Genomic DNA, 16488 nt, shown 5'->3' on the forward strand with positions numbered 1-16488 from the left:
TTTCAGGAGTCCTTGTTTTTTAGTTTATTTGAAAAAAAAAGAAAAAAAAACGTAAAAGAACAGGAACCTCCTTTAGGGCCAGTAACAGCATATGACACTTGCCTAAGAACTCTTGTTGTGAGCACTTTTTTTGCACTCTCCTTGTGAAGTGACAGAGAAGTCAAAATGTGATTGTATAACCTTACCTGAATTGTTCACTGCCTTGAAAGCCTCCATTTTCTTTAATCTCATCTTTAAAATTTATATGCTCATTCCTTTGTGTTTTTTAAAATCCAAGAAATTGTAAAGTGTGAATATAATAAATGGGGAACTACTTTAAATATGAAAACTTCAGAAAACTATTTACTTCTTTGCAAGAAAGTTAGTTACTGTATTAAAGAAATCTGCTATGATCTTACCTTCCATGACAGCATTTCAGTTAATGTGGGAATGTTGGTTGGAAACGTCTATTGCATGCTGGTTGATAATAATTATCGTGCTATTGATATTATGCAAGAATAGTTATACAAATGATTGAAGAATGACTGTTATGTAAATGTTCTACCTTTGATCACACCACTGTGGTTCTGAAATATAAGTGACAATTTCATATCTCCAAAACCCTGTCCAAAAGAATTGTCCTATAAATATGTGTAATGACTTGGCATGAGACACCTAAGCCTTTAACGTCACTGACAACGATTCTGTGATGTTCAGAATGTCATCTTCATTTGGAGGCTGTCCTACAAATCAAGTAGAAGCAGTAACTATGATTTCCTGTGGGCAGCTTCATCAAGATTGCTTCTACTTTCATGAGGCTGTTTCTGTGTTCCAGCAGCAAGCAGGCCTTCAATAACAGGACCTCCTTTATTATTTTTGTCATAAATTCTTATTTATTTTTTTACTTTCTCACCACTTGGAAAGTTATTCAGGCATTTTATGAGATAAGGCTTTATGAAATTCTATACTGTACATATCTTTATAACTAAATCATATTTTACTGTCCCTCTAGGAATGTGAAAGCACAAACTGTCAAACTATTAATCACATCACAGCCACACTCTCTATTCAAGTGAACTGAAGACATCACAACTTCACTAAATCACAGGGAAGGTTCTCGAACACAGGCATTGATGTAGAATTCATTGTAGCTGTAGACAGAATGAAATCCTGTCATCTACTCTAGTCATCTTGTCCATTGGGAGCTTTCTCATGGTCAGAGGGTAAATTTATAATGTCACCTTTCTTGGCAATTGTCCTAAATATTTTTAAGACTACGTTTATTAAATGTAATTACACTGAAATAAAATTACATGCAAAACATTTGGAGTGTTTAGCTGATAATGCCCTTAATCTTAGCAAATACCCTAAATACTCTCTGAGATTATATTTTCAGGAAACAATTTAGAAAAAATGTCATGCAATGTAGTAAGGCAGTTGTCAAATTGGTATTACAAAATTAGCCACATATATCTATATTTTTATTTGTAGTTTTCTTTACAAGTTCTACAGATACATTAAATTTTACTATGGATTTAATAGTATTATTGTTGATATGTATTTTTCTCAAATTTTACAGAGTTATCATGAGTAAAAATTAAAGATAACAAAAAATGCATAATCACTTGAGACTACTCCAAAACTAGTCATACGGACATGGAGGAATAGACATAGCTTTCTACACCTCCACAAGTTATTGTGTGATAGAGTTTGAGTTGAAATTCTCAGATCCAATAGTGCGAGCATTTAAATATCATCTTTATACAATTAACAAATAAACTGTTTATGGTGATTTTTGTCAGAGCTTATGGAAGCTACAATGAGTCATTCATTTATTCAGGAATTTTTGTATTAAATTGTAATTAAATGGCTACTGAATATATTCATATTATAGGAAGTATGAATGCAAAAATGAATTAGGCACAGCTCCAACATGCAGAAGATGTCACTGTGAATGGGAAACAAGCAGACTAAAAATTATAAAACAGTGTGGAAAGTGCAGGCAAGAACTAACACAATGTAAATTCTGTAAATTGCTATAATCAATGATATATCAAGAAAGGGGATGAAAACTGTTTAATCATTTTTGAGACACTGGGACAGAAAGAAGTGACATTAATTCTTCAACTGTGATTTATAGTTATTTTTTCATTCAATGTTTGTGAAGGAGCTACATAGCCTTTCATGTTAGGAAGCTGCAGTAGCAATTGAGAAGTCCCAGGAGAGTAAGGGTTGCACATTAAGGGTAGTGTAGAGTTGCTGAGAAAGGATGGAAGATGGTGCTTGAAATCACTGTGGGATGCTTAATGTGATTTTTCTATGGTCTTGATTACTATAATTTGAATTCAAAGACAGTAAATGAAAATGAAGTTTTAAAAAACAGAAAAATAAAAAAGAATAAAGATGGTTAAAGAGACATCCATGAGACAATTTAGTTTTATACTCTTTGAAATAACAAATTAACAAAAAATGTATTAATATTATTTTCTCAGAGATGAGTTCATTTGAAAACCACTATAGCACAAAGCGGTTGGAAAGCACAAGCTATTTGCAGACATTGAGTGTTTTATGTCTTCTATGGGGAACTTTAATGCTGTCCTCTGTGTTCTCTGCACAAAGACAAGTAACTTCATCAGAGTTTTGGGGAGCACGTTGGGGACCTAGAAACTTTAAATCTGGGGCAAAATTAGATTTTTTTTATCAAATCAATTCTGTCATAGTGGAAGGAAATGTGGTGGGGACAAGATTGCTTCTTTTCTCACAAATTGTTAAGATTGCATTTGGGTCAAGTTTGCTATTCCAAAATATTTAACTTCTTTTACCCAGAGGCTATAATTTAAAGCATCAACTTTTGGAACTAAATTGTTTGCATCAGGTTCATTAATTTACAATCTTCTTCATGAGGCAGAGCTCCATTTCAAAACATTAACAATGCAATCACACAGGAAATTTCTTAGAAAAAACCCACTATGAAGCAGTATGCTTGCAATATTTGACTAAGTATATTTAAAAAACAATATTTTCTTATACATAAGCAGGAAGTTGAAATTAACCCTCCCAACATGACTTCAGACCATGCTATGAGATTATTGCTCTTACCCTCGATCATTTCTAAGAGAATTTGTTAGTACAAGCAATTGAGTTTCACTTTATATTTTCTGAGACTAGCAACCCTCCATCCACAAAGAATCTCTTGGCTTTTCTATAAAGTTTTCTACTATAGCACTAATTACTTAAGGAGAATGGTAAGCAGGATCAGAAATGAGCATGCATTACTACAGTTTTGTGCTCCTTGAAGAATTGTCAAAATTAATTCATGGCATTAAATTCCACATACCCACATTAGAATAGTGCATTATAATTATCACTCAGCTATGATGTGTACAGCTTTATGTCTGCCTCTCATTGATCATTAATATTTTATTTTAAATAACTAATATCATTAATGGACACAATATAAAATAGCTAATACCTGGACATTTCAGAAATGCCATGTAACTATACAAATGATATTAAGATACATGGATGATGTAGCCATTTGGCATATATTTGGATTTATAGTTACAATTAAGATTGTATCACCAGAAGAAAATTTCAAATAAAATATCATATTTTTAAGTCTGTTCTTCCTAGTTATACATAAAGGAATATCATTATGTGTCATGAGTAAAGAGGGGAAATATTTTCCATTTCTCATAATTTTTTGACTTAGAATGAAAAACCATTTTGCAGTTGCGAGTGAAATGTAAAGTCCACATTTGCCAATGAACTCATTAAGCATAATTAGTATCAAATCTTCTGCCATAGTACAAAGCTTCTTGAAGAAGGGAAAGACTCTTTACTTTCATTAGCTTTAATATTCAAAGATAAATATAAATCTATTCAACTACATAATGCTGTATTCTCTAGTTCCTATGAATACATGTATATATATATACATATGAATATATTGGAATTCAGAGAAATACAGTGTTTTGTAGCAATTTTTAATTAATTTTATCTATTTACTCATTTATTTTTTATTACTGTTTTTTCAGATAGGTTTTCTCTGTGTAGTAGTCCTGGTTATCCTGGAAACTCACATTGTTAACCAGGCTGTCCTCAAACTCACTGAGATTCACATGGCCTCTACCTCCCAAGTGCTGGGATTAAACATATGCACAACCACCACTAGTCCTGTTTGCAGTTTTCCCTCCCTCCTAAAACTGATGCCAGAGAAACTCCCAGAAATCTAGAAGAATGAACCCAACTAAGACTCGTAGCAATAGTAGAGATGGTGCCTGAATTTCCCATCTCCTGTAATCAAATAATGAATACCCTAATTATAATCAGAGAGCTCCCATGCAGTAACTGATGAAAGCAGATGCAGAGATCCACAGTCAAGAACTGAGCATAGCTCAGTGGGACTAAATGAGCCAGAGGTGTCAATTTTCTTGACAGGGAAATGGACAGAGAGATTAGAGAGATAGCTGATCCTAGCTTGTGGGTGCTCAAGAATTTTGGATCAACAGCTAGGGAGCCTGCATGGGAGCTACCTAAGTCCTCTGCATGTGTGTGACAGTTGTATAACTTAGCAGTATGAACAAGAACTGTCCCTGGTGCTTGAGCTGCTTTTGGGAACCTATCCTCCAGTGTTGGTTGCCTTGCCCAGGCTTGATGCAGGGGAGGAGCTTGGTCTTGCCTCAACTTGATGTGTCATGCTTTGTTGACATGCATGGGTGGCCTGCTGCTTTCTGAATGTAGGAATTTTTAGATAAATAGATCCTCAGGTTTGGGGATTCAGTAGGTATTATTGTTGAATTACACTCATTATAATATGTATTAGGAAGAGAATCAGAGTCCCAAAATAACTCCTTTAATTTAAATCACAAAGCCCTCCTCCAGCTGCTGAAAAAAAATTGTTAATTGTAAAAGCTAAGCAGGAGGAAACCATACCTAAAAGTGATAATGCCTTCAAATGGAAAATGTCTTAACTCAAAGTTAGCTCAGACAAAACTCCCACAGATTGTGGCTTGCTGTAGATATTTAATGCTCCATGTCTAGAATCCAGGAAATTCAAGGTCTGCCTTCTGTTTCTTTGGCCTGGAGAAAAAGTAGTCCTGATCCCAGTGGTAATCCCTTCATGGAATTTCAGCTCCCAGTGATCTAATCTACATGTTCTCTCACAGGCTCTACCTGTCACTAGGGATTAGGAGTACACCATATATATTTTTTTGTGGATACAAACATTATATCAAGATAGTATGTCTAACTATACTAATTTGATTGAGGTTACCGTTTTAATTAGTGTGCAAACTATCCAGTCTTTCAAAAATAGTTTCAAAATCATGAAATAATATTTCATTATTCTTCTGAAATAGTTACATGTGAAAATTGAATGTCCCACATCATTAAACACATGGTAAAACTCACTGGTTGATATTTGTGTTAATAAGATTCATAAAACTTGATTTTTCAAATGTATGAAAGTTAGGATTTTAAAAAGTGCCAATGAATTTATTCATTTAAAATTTAAAGAAACTTTAGACATTATCTCAATGTAAAAATATTCACACACTGATATTTTTTACATGTAACCCCTAGTGAGAATGTATATTATGTATAATTTTTTAATTAAAATAGTGAATGGCAAAAAGCAAGTTATATTCTATCATCATAATAACCCAAACAAAATGATTCCTGGGACAAAATACTCACATACAGTCATCCACATCTTCCCTAATAATCCCTACCTATGAGAAAATAATTTTATTTATGTAGTTTCTGATGAACAACATATTGAAAAATGTAAATAGAAAGGTCAGATGAGACTGAAAATGAAGAAAAGTTCAATTATACAATAAGTAAATGGTTTTAAAATACTACAAAACCATAGAAAATTAACAAGCAATTTTAGAAATTAAGCTGGTATAAAAATACAGTTAAACATACTTTAAAACTTTTAGTGTTTAATTTAATTTGAAATGGTGCAGAAATAAACCCATGTAATGAAACTCTAAGATCATGATTTCTCAGTCAGCAGATTTTTGGTAGCAAAAGTACTATTTTACCAACATCAGATTAAAATGATTTATAACAATGTCATATAATAGCTTGCTTTTATTGATGATTGAATCCAGAGCCTTTCAGATGGGGAACATGCACCATTGAACTATAGTCCAACTCAAGTAGTTACTTATAATGAGACATCTAAAGGAATAATGTAGGAAAAGTTCTGAAGGGAGAACCACAACTTTGGGATAATGATTAGGCATTGTTGCGTTAGCTATATAATTAAAAGTATGTATAAACTACAATAAGGCTAATGATTTTGGACATTTAAAATGAATGGGCTACCAGCAAAAACCAAAAAAAAAATTTATCTGTCTGTAATCATCATTATTTATTGTCAACTTGACAGAAGATAAATTCACCTTGGAGTCAGGCATTTGGGTATGTTGAGGGGTATTTTCTTGGAGACAACCACAATACTATGATCAGGAACATATACTAGGTAGGATGATAGAATATATTAGAGCGGGTTAATCATCAACATAGTGTAAGCTGAAATAAACGCTTCATTTATTAACTTTGCTTTGATCTGAGTATTTTATTGGTAACAAGAGAAGAAAATAATATGCTATCTTTATTTTGAAGGACCCTATGTTGTACTGGGATTGTGATTGAGGACAGAGAAAAGCAAGAGGATTCAGCAGATAATTCAAAGCTCTTCTGTTGCTTCAGGTTTGGAATTTGATAGAATTGGTTATTAACAATGAAAAACTTAACAATATTTTCCAATATTTACGCTGTCAAAGAATGAAGAAATTCATTTTTGAATAAGGTTATAAAAAGGATGTTCTTATTTGTAAATTGTCATTGATACTACTAAGACTGCTCATGAGATCACAGTAACAAGACCTCACTTTATAGTACTGGTTGCTTTACTGAATGAATTGTAAGTAGGGGAAAGTAATAAAGAAACATATGGTAAGTTCAATAGATGTACCTTCCAAGTTTTTTAATAATAATAGCCAACTATACTGAACTCTCAGACAAGCTTAAATGAATCTGGATGAACTATTAATACTGATTAATTTAAGTATGATCCAGATCTCTTTCTTTCTGTTCATTTTTTAATCCCAGATGTGGAAGAGTCCTCCAGATTTATGGCAAATGATAAGTCCCACTGAAACTAAGAAATAGATTTGCATGTTTATAGAACTTTAAATAGATCTACCACAGAATGTAAAAAAAAAGTTGTTCTTCAAGACATTAGTGGTTTCTTTCTACAATTGCTTGTCCCTGAGGGTTGTAAGGGCTCCCTGTAGTATGTTTGATGTGCCATGTATTGAAACATTCTGCAATGGAATTATTGGCAATGCAACGGCCATTATCAGTCTTAACCTGTGTGCGTGATCCTAGGGTTGTGAAACACTAGAGGAAGTGGACTTTTCCCCATATATTCAGTGGCCAAACAGGCCCCTGAATAAATGTCTATGGAGACAAAAACATACTTCTGTTTGCCAAAAGATGGAAAATGAATAACATTGGTTTGCCAGAGGATATTGGGTGGTAGGCCTCTAGGGTTAACTCCTGGCATCTGTAGAAGGAAAACTCTTAGATATGGTTGACATGATTTTCCTGTGTGAACTATCTGTTTTAGTTCTTTTATAGGAAACTTTGAGAATCTATTATGTAGTTCCCTGCAATTGGCATGGGTCATATCATGCAATTGGGTGGCTTCCTGTTGGGTTAGTGCCTCTTGGGCTGTCACCAGTCTATCTGCCCATGAAGTGATCTTCATCAGGAACCCTGGGAGACTGGAGAGTCCTCAAAGGGGTTGAAGGTAAATTGGTGCCTATTTTCACTCTAAAAGAGCCTTAAGAGCCACCATGAGGGGGAATATGGGGTTATTATCTAACCAGATGTATGATTGTGGGAAATGGGTATGTAAGTTAACCACATAAAGACAGTCTGAAGAAAGATTGCAGGGCTTGAAGATGTCCTGTAATACCAGCATCACTGCCAGCATTTCCATATATTGAGCACAACAGTGGCAGGGTTGAAATCTTTGGTGACTAGATGTTTCTTCGTATCCTCCAAAGGCAACGTAGGCAGAGCCTGCTTGGTCCCCATCAGTGAAGATGCAAATGGCTTCTGGGATGGGCTCAGATGGAACCAAGGAGGGCATGTTGAGGGGGAAACTTTGTAAAACAGGAGAAAATTTTGATGGGCTATAGTGGCAACCAATACTTTCCATAAAGCATTCTAAGGTGAGAGCAAGGCAAGTGTTAGCCTGATCAAGCCATTCAACATCTGCCACCCGGAAGGGTCAGACAATGGTATGGGGGTCTAGCCCATAGTGTTGCTGGACCTGGGTCCTGCCCTTTATGATGGCATCAGTGAGCTGATCTGCCTGAGAATACACCTGGGGAGTTCCTCCCAAAGACAAATAGATCTATTCCAAATGTTTCCCCTCCTGGGTTAGAACTGCTATAATCAGGGAGACTCCAGCAAACAACCAGAGGGACAAGGGCCTCATCACTGAATACCTCCTTAGAGAGCATTTGTCCACGTCCTTCTGAAAGACAAAGAATATCTCGAAGTATTCCTTTGTCATAATTTTATCATGATGTGTCTTTCCTTTACCAGGGATTGAGACCTAGGATCTTGGCCAATTAGTCTCCCCCAGTAAGTGCTGGAGCTGGGATAGAGTCATAGATTCAGGCACCTCCAGAACAGGCTTAAGCAGCCTAGCCTATATCAGCATGTGGGAAGACCTAAGTACTTTGAAGGGGGACACCTTTTGAACCTTTTCTGGGGCCACAGTAAAGCCCCCTTTTTAAGCAATCGGAGAATCTGGGCCACAAAGCCCTCCAGATATGCTGATCCCGATGTCCCAAAATTAAATAATATATATAAGCATATATTACTGAATCCTTTGACTTTACCATAGACCTTAAGAAAGTAGCAAGATACTGTTTAAGGAAAGCTGGGCTATTACACATTCCTTGTGGTAGCACTACCCATTCAAAACACATGTTCAAAATGAAGGAACAGAGAAGGCAAATTTATCACAGTCCTCTGGATGTAGTGGTATAGAAAATAAGCAATCCTTAATATCAAGTACCACAAATAGTAGGTGTCCAGGGCATGCCCCTTAAGGCGTACCCATTAGTTACCTCCTCTCATTTATCTTGTACAAATCTTGGAGCATGTACCAAGCCCTGGACACCTTTTGAATTACAAACACCAGGGTGTTCCATGGGTTCATAGAAGGGAAGATACATGAGAGCCTTAATTGTTCATCTGCTAGCAACTTAGGTTTAGTCATTGGCCACTGCTCCATCCATACAGGTTTTGCTAGTGCCCATCTGATAGATGGCTCTTGGGGGAGAGTAGCCCTTATGATTGTGGGTATACCTGAATAAGTCTCTCAGGCTCCCCCCTGTAGTGGTGGAGGTTGAAAAAATCCTTCTCTGTGACCCCCTTTAGATCCTTACCCACCCTTTGTGCCTCATCCTCTTCAAAGATATCCTCATAAAAAGCCCTATGATCTGTGATTACATCAGTGTCCATTTGAACTACCATGTCCTATCCCAGCAAATTGGCAGTAAGGCCTTTGATCACTAAGGGACGCACTTTTCCTTCATCCCCATCTAGGCTGGTCCAGAACATTAAGGTCACTGTTTCTCTTGATTAGGAGTTACCTTCAGCCAAAACTGGGGACCGAGGAGCAAGCTCCCAGGTGGAAGGCACTTCCTCCTCCCAGAACACTGTCCTGTCTGCTCTGTGTCTGTCAAGCAGTGAAACTTCTTACTGCGTATAGAACTGGTCATTTTGGGGCAATGTCTTTCAATCAAATGGAAAGTCCAGTGGTCTTGTGTTATCTGGGTATGAGACCTTCCAATCCTACCTTTAGAGGTACTTCCTCCCTTTTTAACTAGGCTGGAAGAGCCCTCCTCTCATTTACAGGCTTCCCCTCCAGGTCAATTTTTGATCTACAGTCCTTCTTCCAATGGTATCCCTACCTGCATCAAGGTCATGGGGTAGAGGGGTGCTTAGCCCCTCCTGGCTTATTAGCAGGGTTTCTGTTGAGAACGTCTCTTTTAAAATGTCCCTCCTGCCCACATCTAAGTCATGCCCCTTTTCCCAGCGGCCTCAAGGACCCTTGATCCTGGGTTGCCAGGACATGAGTGATGGTATGTGTCATGACAGTCATCTGTACCTGTAAGGCCAGGACCAGAGACTGGTATTGATGTTTCTGGATACTTACATCTTAGGAGGCTACCACCCCTCTGATCACAGAAATGTCCTTTAATCCCATGCAGCCCATTATATGGTCCATATTCATCCCTTCCCATACCAGCTGTTCGATAAATTGTTCTCTGAGGTCACTGTGTAGCATCTTGTGCAGACCTGGTCTATAAACTCTGGCAAGGGCTCTCTACACTTCTGCCTTACCCCAGGCATGGGGATGTCAGGAGTCCCATTATCCAGTTTAGCCCAGGAATTCAACCCAACCTGACTTACCTGATCCTGATATGTCCCAGAGACCCCTACTTGCTGGACCCCAGTTGAGTAACCATCTGTCGTTACTGACAGCATAGCGTAGGTAATAGCGATACCAGGGTTGGTTTGCCTATTTGCCTCAGCTCGTACCCTACATTCCTCTTTATAAAAGGCACAGTATTTGATAAACTGAGAACCAGACAGCCCTTGAGATGCATAGATGCTAGGTGATATCCTGCAACAGGGTTTGTGCCCAAGGAGAAATAGGGATATCTTCCACCACAGCCTTGCAGAACTCTTCAAACTCCTTGACATCCCAAGGATACCAGTCTAGAGGCCTGCAGGGCTCAGGATCCAAAATTACTGGGTAGGCTTGGGGGACACTAGTTGCATCCTCCCATCCCTTCTTGATTGTTCAGGCCTCCACATAAATGGAGCCCCCAAGTCTTGACTTACTGTTGTCTGGTATATCATAGGAGTCCAGGTCCTGTGGATTTTCCCTAAGGGTGGTATAGAAGAACATAAACCCCTCATTCCCAGGAGCATAAGGTGGGGGTCTGGACTTATCTGAGGCAGATGGTTTGGTCCATTCCTCCTCTGCCTCATCTTTGGCGAATTTGTCTAGCCCCCCATTCTTCCTTCTTACTGAAAATAGAGTTACCCATGCTAAGGATCTGACTTACCCTGAGAGACTGCTTAGCCTTGGCTGAGATGTAGGCCTTTCAGGTCCCATGTTGAGAGTAACAGATTCTGGGTCTTAGCCCAACCATGGAAGGCTGAGCAGGGTTCAATGAAGGGTAAATGCTCTGGTTGCCTGTTCCCCAGTCTCCAGGGATACTGGAAAGGGTTACAGGAGATAATCAGATGCAGCAGGGAATCTAGTCAAGCAGGAACTCATTTATTGTCCCACAGCAAACATCTTCTAAATAAAAAAAAACACAGAGCAGGAAAACAGCCAGTCAATGGTTTTAAAAGTCAGCCTATCATGCACCTAGGCGCCCTATGCATTACCTAGTGAACACAGCGGTTCATGCAGTGACCTTATCAGGTTTGATCTTGGCAGCCAACCACCCTTTTAGTAAACACCACAGGACTTGTCCTCCTGACTTCCCCTCAGCAACATCTTTTTTTTTCCTTTTTTTGGTTTTTTGAGACAGGGTTTCTCTGTATTGTTTTGGAGGCTGTCCTGGAACTAGATCTTGCAGACCAGGCTGGTCTCAAATTCACATAGATCTGCCTGCCTCTGCCTCTGCCTCCCGAGTGCTGGGATTAAAGGCTTGAACCACCCACACCCGGCTCCCACAACAACATCTTTAACTGGTTAGTGTGCACTTCATTGCTGGAGAAGCCACTGAGCATGAAAGGAAGATAAATTTCTTTCTCTTGATCTATCATCCAATAAAAAAGCCAGGTATGGTGCCAGAAAAGAGAGAAAACATCCATAATTATTTTTAAGACAGTTTGACTGTTTAAGAACTAGCAGTTATGAATAGGTAGAGAACTAAGAAGCAGTGCCTTTCATATTTGTCAGAGTTTATAGTTAAGTGTCCAGGGATCTTAGCTCAAAGTTCTGGTCTACATATTGTTAATATTCTCTTCCTTCTCTTCTTGACTCTTTCTAATGCTTTCGGTCTAATTTTACCCATGCTACTGAGTGTTTCTCAAACGTGATACTATCTAATGAGACTTTTGCAATTGTACTTTTCTGCCCTTATGGAGTCACTTGTTATAATTTTCCTTGCTATATGGATTCTGTGAATGCACACTACTTTTATAATTTTTTAAATTTTACCAGCCCAAGATTCTTTTCAATTTTTATCAAATAACATGCTAAGAGTAAATTGGTTGCTTTATATTGATTCTGTTAAATCAATTGAGTTAGAATTAAGTGATAGGGCATTTCATAACCATTTAGTTGAATGTTTTAACTATGACCTCGTGTGTATTAGGCTCTAGATGATATTTTTAGTTCCCTTGAGTCTGAGGAGGAAAGCAGAGATACTACTCATACAGCAAGACCATAAAAAGTCAGTGTTTACAATGATGGAGATAAGCATACATTTAATTTTGCATTTTGTTACAATATTAATCATCTTAGTCTGAGATGACACTGATTTTTTAAAAAATATATGAAAATACATGTAGTCACTCTGTGGCTAAAACTGTTTATAATGTCTTATGAAAATAAGTTGGCTTTGGATTCACATCTCAAAAAAGAAGTCAGTTTCAAAACCAAAATTCTTGTTCTCTAGGTATTAGAAAACATTTTTTGTTTTGTTTCATAGAAATTTGAATGCTTAGAAAATACACTTTGAAGATATACTTTGAAAATACAGTTCGAATTATTTGAGAACTATTGATTTATAAATACAACTTTTAACACCAATAAGTTATAAGGACATAAACAGAAATCTATTTCATTTCTAAAAGAAAAAGAAAACCACATAAACTGACTGGGGAATGATTAAAATTCATTTTCATGTTCTTGACTTCAGTATCATAAGTAACAAGAGAACCTAAGTAATAGGAAAAAGAATCTCAACTGCCTGTCAGCAAAAGCAATTAGTTAAGTTCAGTTCAAGATACCAGTGCAACTTGTGTGAAATCCTAAAGTATCAAGAATATAAGCAACTCTGGTGATTTAATTTTATTTAGAAAAGGATGCTTGCAGCTTTCTCCTTTAATTAGCATTTTATACTGGGGCAAGTCCAGGCCATAATGGTTAATGTTGTGTTTGACTCTTTGAGGTCAAATACAACATGAAGAAAGTGCTAGAATTGCAGTCACTATAAATAGGCCCAAGGGAAGAAGTTTCTGTTCTCAATCACTCTCACCTTATTTGAAACATGTTGTGATACATGACATAAGCCATAGACATTCTCAGGAACAACGTGAGCCCTTTAAACCTCAAACTGCTCCCTCACACATTAGCTATGAGTTCTGTTATTATCTTTTTAAAGCTGAAAAGCCAACTATAACTCATAGTGTATCTTACATAGCAACTTTGTTCTCAAACATGGTTGACTGTAAACAAAAGGGATCCTGGCTATTTTGAGTAAACTTGGGTTTAATTCGAGGTTCTCAGGGGAACTAAAAAATTAAGTAGAAATTTTAATAACCAGCACCAAAAAGGACAAGAAGCAGAACTTTAAGTATCTTAGTAACTAAGAATAACCAAAGCACGCTTCTTCATAGCTCTCTAAGGTCTTATGCAATATAAGGGGAAAGAAAGAAATTGTTTAGGGTGTGTGTGTGTGTGTGTGTGTGTGTGTGTGTTTCCCTAAAAGAAGGTGAATGTATACTACATAACAGAAAAGCAATAAGTATGAAAGTTATATTGGAATTCACAGGAAAATTTTTCAATCATTTCAAATTAACATAGGCGGTCATAGACAATGCCTATAGAACAAATTCTGGATTCATTGTGGTTTCAATGTGGAATATACAATATGGGCTGATGTGTTTGAAGACTTGGTCCTCAGCATGCAGCACTCTTTTTTTCTTTTAAAAAATTATTTTATTTTTTGAGATTATAATATATTTATATAATTTCACCTTCTCATTCCTCCCTTTAAAGTCTCTCATACACAAGGTATGGTACTGTTTGGGACCTTTAGAAGGGAGAGACTCATGGAGGAACAGGACCACTGTGAGCGGGCTTTGAGTTTTTATATCCTGACCTCACATACAATCCACTCTCTGCTTCCTGACTGTAGACACAATGATCAGGTACCACCTCCTATTGCCACCATGCATTCTCCATCATGATGGTCTGAAATACCTCCTTACCTGTAAGCAAAAATAAACTTTTCTTCTTTAAAGACTATCTTATCTAGTATTTTCTCATATCAATAAGACAGACGACTAACCCATTGTACAAGCTGCAAAATGTATGGTGAATGAGATGTCAGCACAGCATTAGGTGTCATAATTCCAGACTGATTAAAAAGGCTTGTTAGTTTTGCTGTTGATTTCAGGTATCTTCTAGGTTAACTTGATAAGCTTTTCTTTTACTTATGATTAATTTATCAATAAAAACTAATTAAAATTTCATAATTAATTTTATGAATCTTATTATCAAAAAGCACAAATAAAATTCCAAAAATTTAAGAGAAAATATTGAGAAACTTACTAAGAGACCACGGGGAGTGCCTTTCAAAACAGGGGATATAGTCATCTAGGTATACAGAGTTAAAGAGAATTATGAAAGAGGATGCAATAAATTGGAGTGGGATGGGGAAAACAGATTATAAGATGAAACCTGGAAGGGATATACAGCACTAAAGACTTTTTAAATAAGTCACATGTAAAGTTATTACTGTAGTACCATCCTAAAATATATCTATCTATTCACATACATAAGAAGAGTCAAAATAGAACTATCTGGTAACAAGACTTCAGTGTGCATACTAGACTCCAGAAGCTAACAAAAAAAAAAGTTCAGAGCTAGACCTGTGCTTTGGAATTGTTGGTCAGTGAGGTCCTTTAGAACCATAAACATAACTGGCTATTGACAATGTTCTTAGCCACCCTGAGAACTTCAAAATAAGACCTTTTTGCTGAAAATATCAAATAATTGAGTCATAGACTATGGCAAAATCAAAGTGGCAGATCCTGAAAGCTTTGTCACTTCTGGCTAGTTTTCATAGTACTGAAAAGTTCTATGTATGCTATAGGAGGAGAAAATAATTGCCAAACTTTACCAAGTGTGAAGCTGTTGAGCTACAATAACAACTGACTAGCTTGAATTAGACACACACACACACACACACCCTCACACACACACATTTGTGTAATAGTGACATAAATTTTCAGCTTAATAACCAACCACTTTCTTATTATATTTAACTCCTATTATTGGAACAAAGAACCTATGGCTAAAGTGTATCATAACCCTAGAAAGAACCTACTATTATTATTCTGCTAAATGGACATAGAATTGTACTCTTATACTCTTATAATAAGGCTTTGGCAAATTTTTTATTTCTTACTTATTTAAATTAGAAACAAGCTTGTTTCACATGTCAATCCCAGATACCTCTTCCTTCCCTTCTCTCCCAAGTCCCCACCCAGTCCCTACTTCACTCCCCAGGGAGAGTGAGGCCCTTCATGGGGGATTACTTGGGTAGTAGATCAGTATTTATCCCTGGCATACAACTAGCCTTTGGGAATCCATTCCACATATAGAGAGGTTCTGACAATTTTTATCAGAGACAATTCTATTTTCAGAGATCTGCAGCTTCCAGCTAGCAATTATTGGTACTAGGAAAGTTTTGGTACCAGGGTCAGTTTTTCTAAAAAAAGTTGCTCCTGATAAGTGACCCATAGTCCAGTTGAAGACCTGATATCCTAGAATATTTAAGTAAATTTTCCTTGATGGGAAGGGAAGACTGTGGATCTGGGAGCAATTTTGTGGGGGGAGTTAATATGATCAAAACATAATGAACAAATTTTTCAAAGAATCTATAAAATTATATAATATATAAAGTTAATATATTTTTTAAATAAAATTAAGTCATCAGGGTTGGTACTCTCTGTCGAGTTCCCAATACTATCTAACATAATGTCCATTACAGGTATGAGAAACCTCTTTTTGAATTGTTGGTGGGTGTGTTCAAAGAGAATTCTAATATAATGGAGACTATCGTCATTGCCCTTGCATGATATGCAATGATGGCTAAGAGAGATAAGAGAATCAGTTTTCTCCAGAGATTAAACTCCCTGATGGGTTATTTGACCCCAAGCAGTCAACTCTAAACAGATAGTCACAGAAGCAACATTAAAAGGGCTCAGATACACTCAGATACTGTGTGTGTATGTGTGTGTGTGTGTGTGTGTGTGTGTGTGTGTGTGTGTATGTGATCTGTGTATGTGGCAATAATTAAAGAAAAATCATGAACTTGGGGGGCTGTGCATAGGAGGAATTGGAGAGGGAGAGAACAATAAGGACATGATGTAAATGCAGGAGTCATTTATGGAATTCTCAAATAAAAAACTAAGCTAAAAATTCCTTTT

General features: G+C 36.8%; 1 long non-coding RNA gene across 4 annotated transcripts in view; it reads right to left on the reverse strand.

Annotated features, from left to right (window-relative positions):
- Positions 1-16488, reverse strand: part of LOC121143196 — a 114337-nt gene that overhangs the window by 16560 nt on the left and 81289 nt on the right. For 2 of the 4 annotated variants that reach the window (XR_005880362.1, XR_005880360.1), the window contains one exon: positions 11157-11395. The exons of 1 other annotated variant lie outside the window; for it this stretch is intronic. This is a non-coding gene — a long non-coding RNA (uncharacterized LOC121143196). Of the gene's footprint in view, positions 1-6296; positions 8166-11156; positions 11396-16488 lie in introns of those variants that run through there. One more of the 4 variants, XR_005880361.1, reaches the window with a different exon arrangement.

The sequence above is a fragment of the Mesocricetus auratus genome, unplaced genomic scaffold (assembly GCF_017639785.1).
Source record: "Mesocricetus auratus isolate SY011 unplaced genomic scaffold, BCM_Maur_2.0 Super-Scaffold_100011, whole genome shotgun sequence".
In the NCBI taxonomy this organism is placed as follows: domain Eukaryota; kingdom Metazoa; phylum Chordata; class Mammalia; order Rodentia; family Cricetidae; genus Mesocricetus; species Mesocricetus auratus.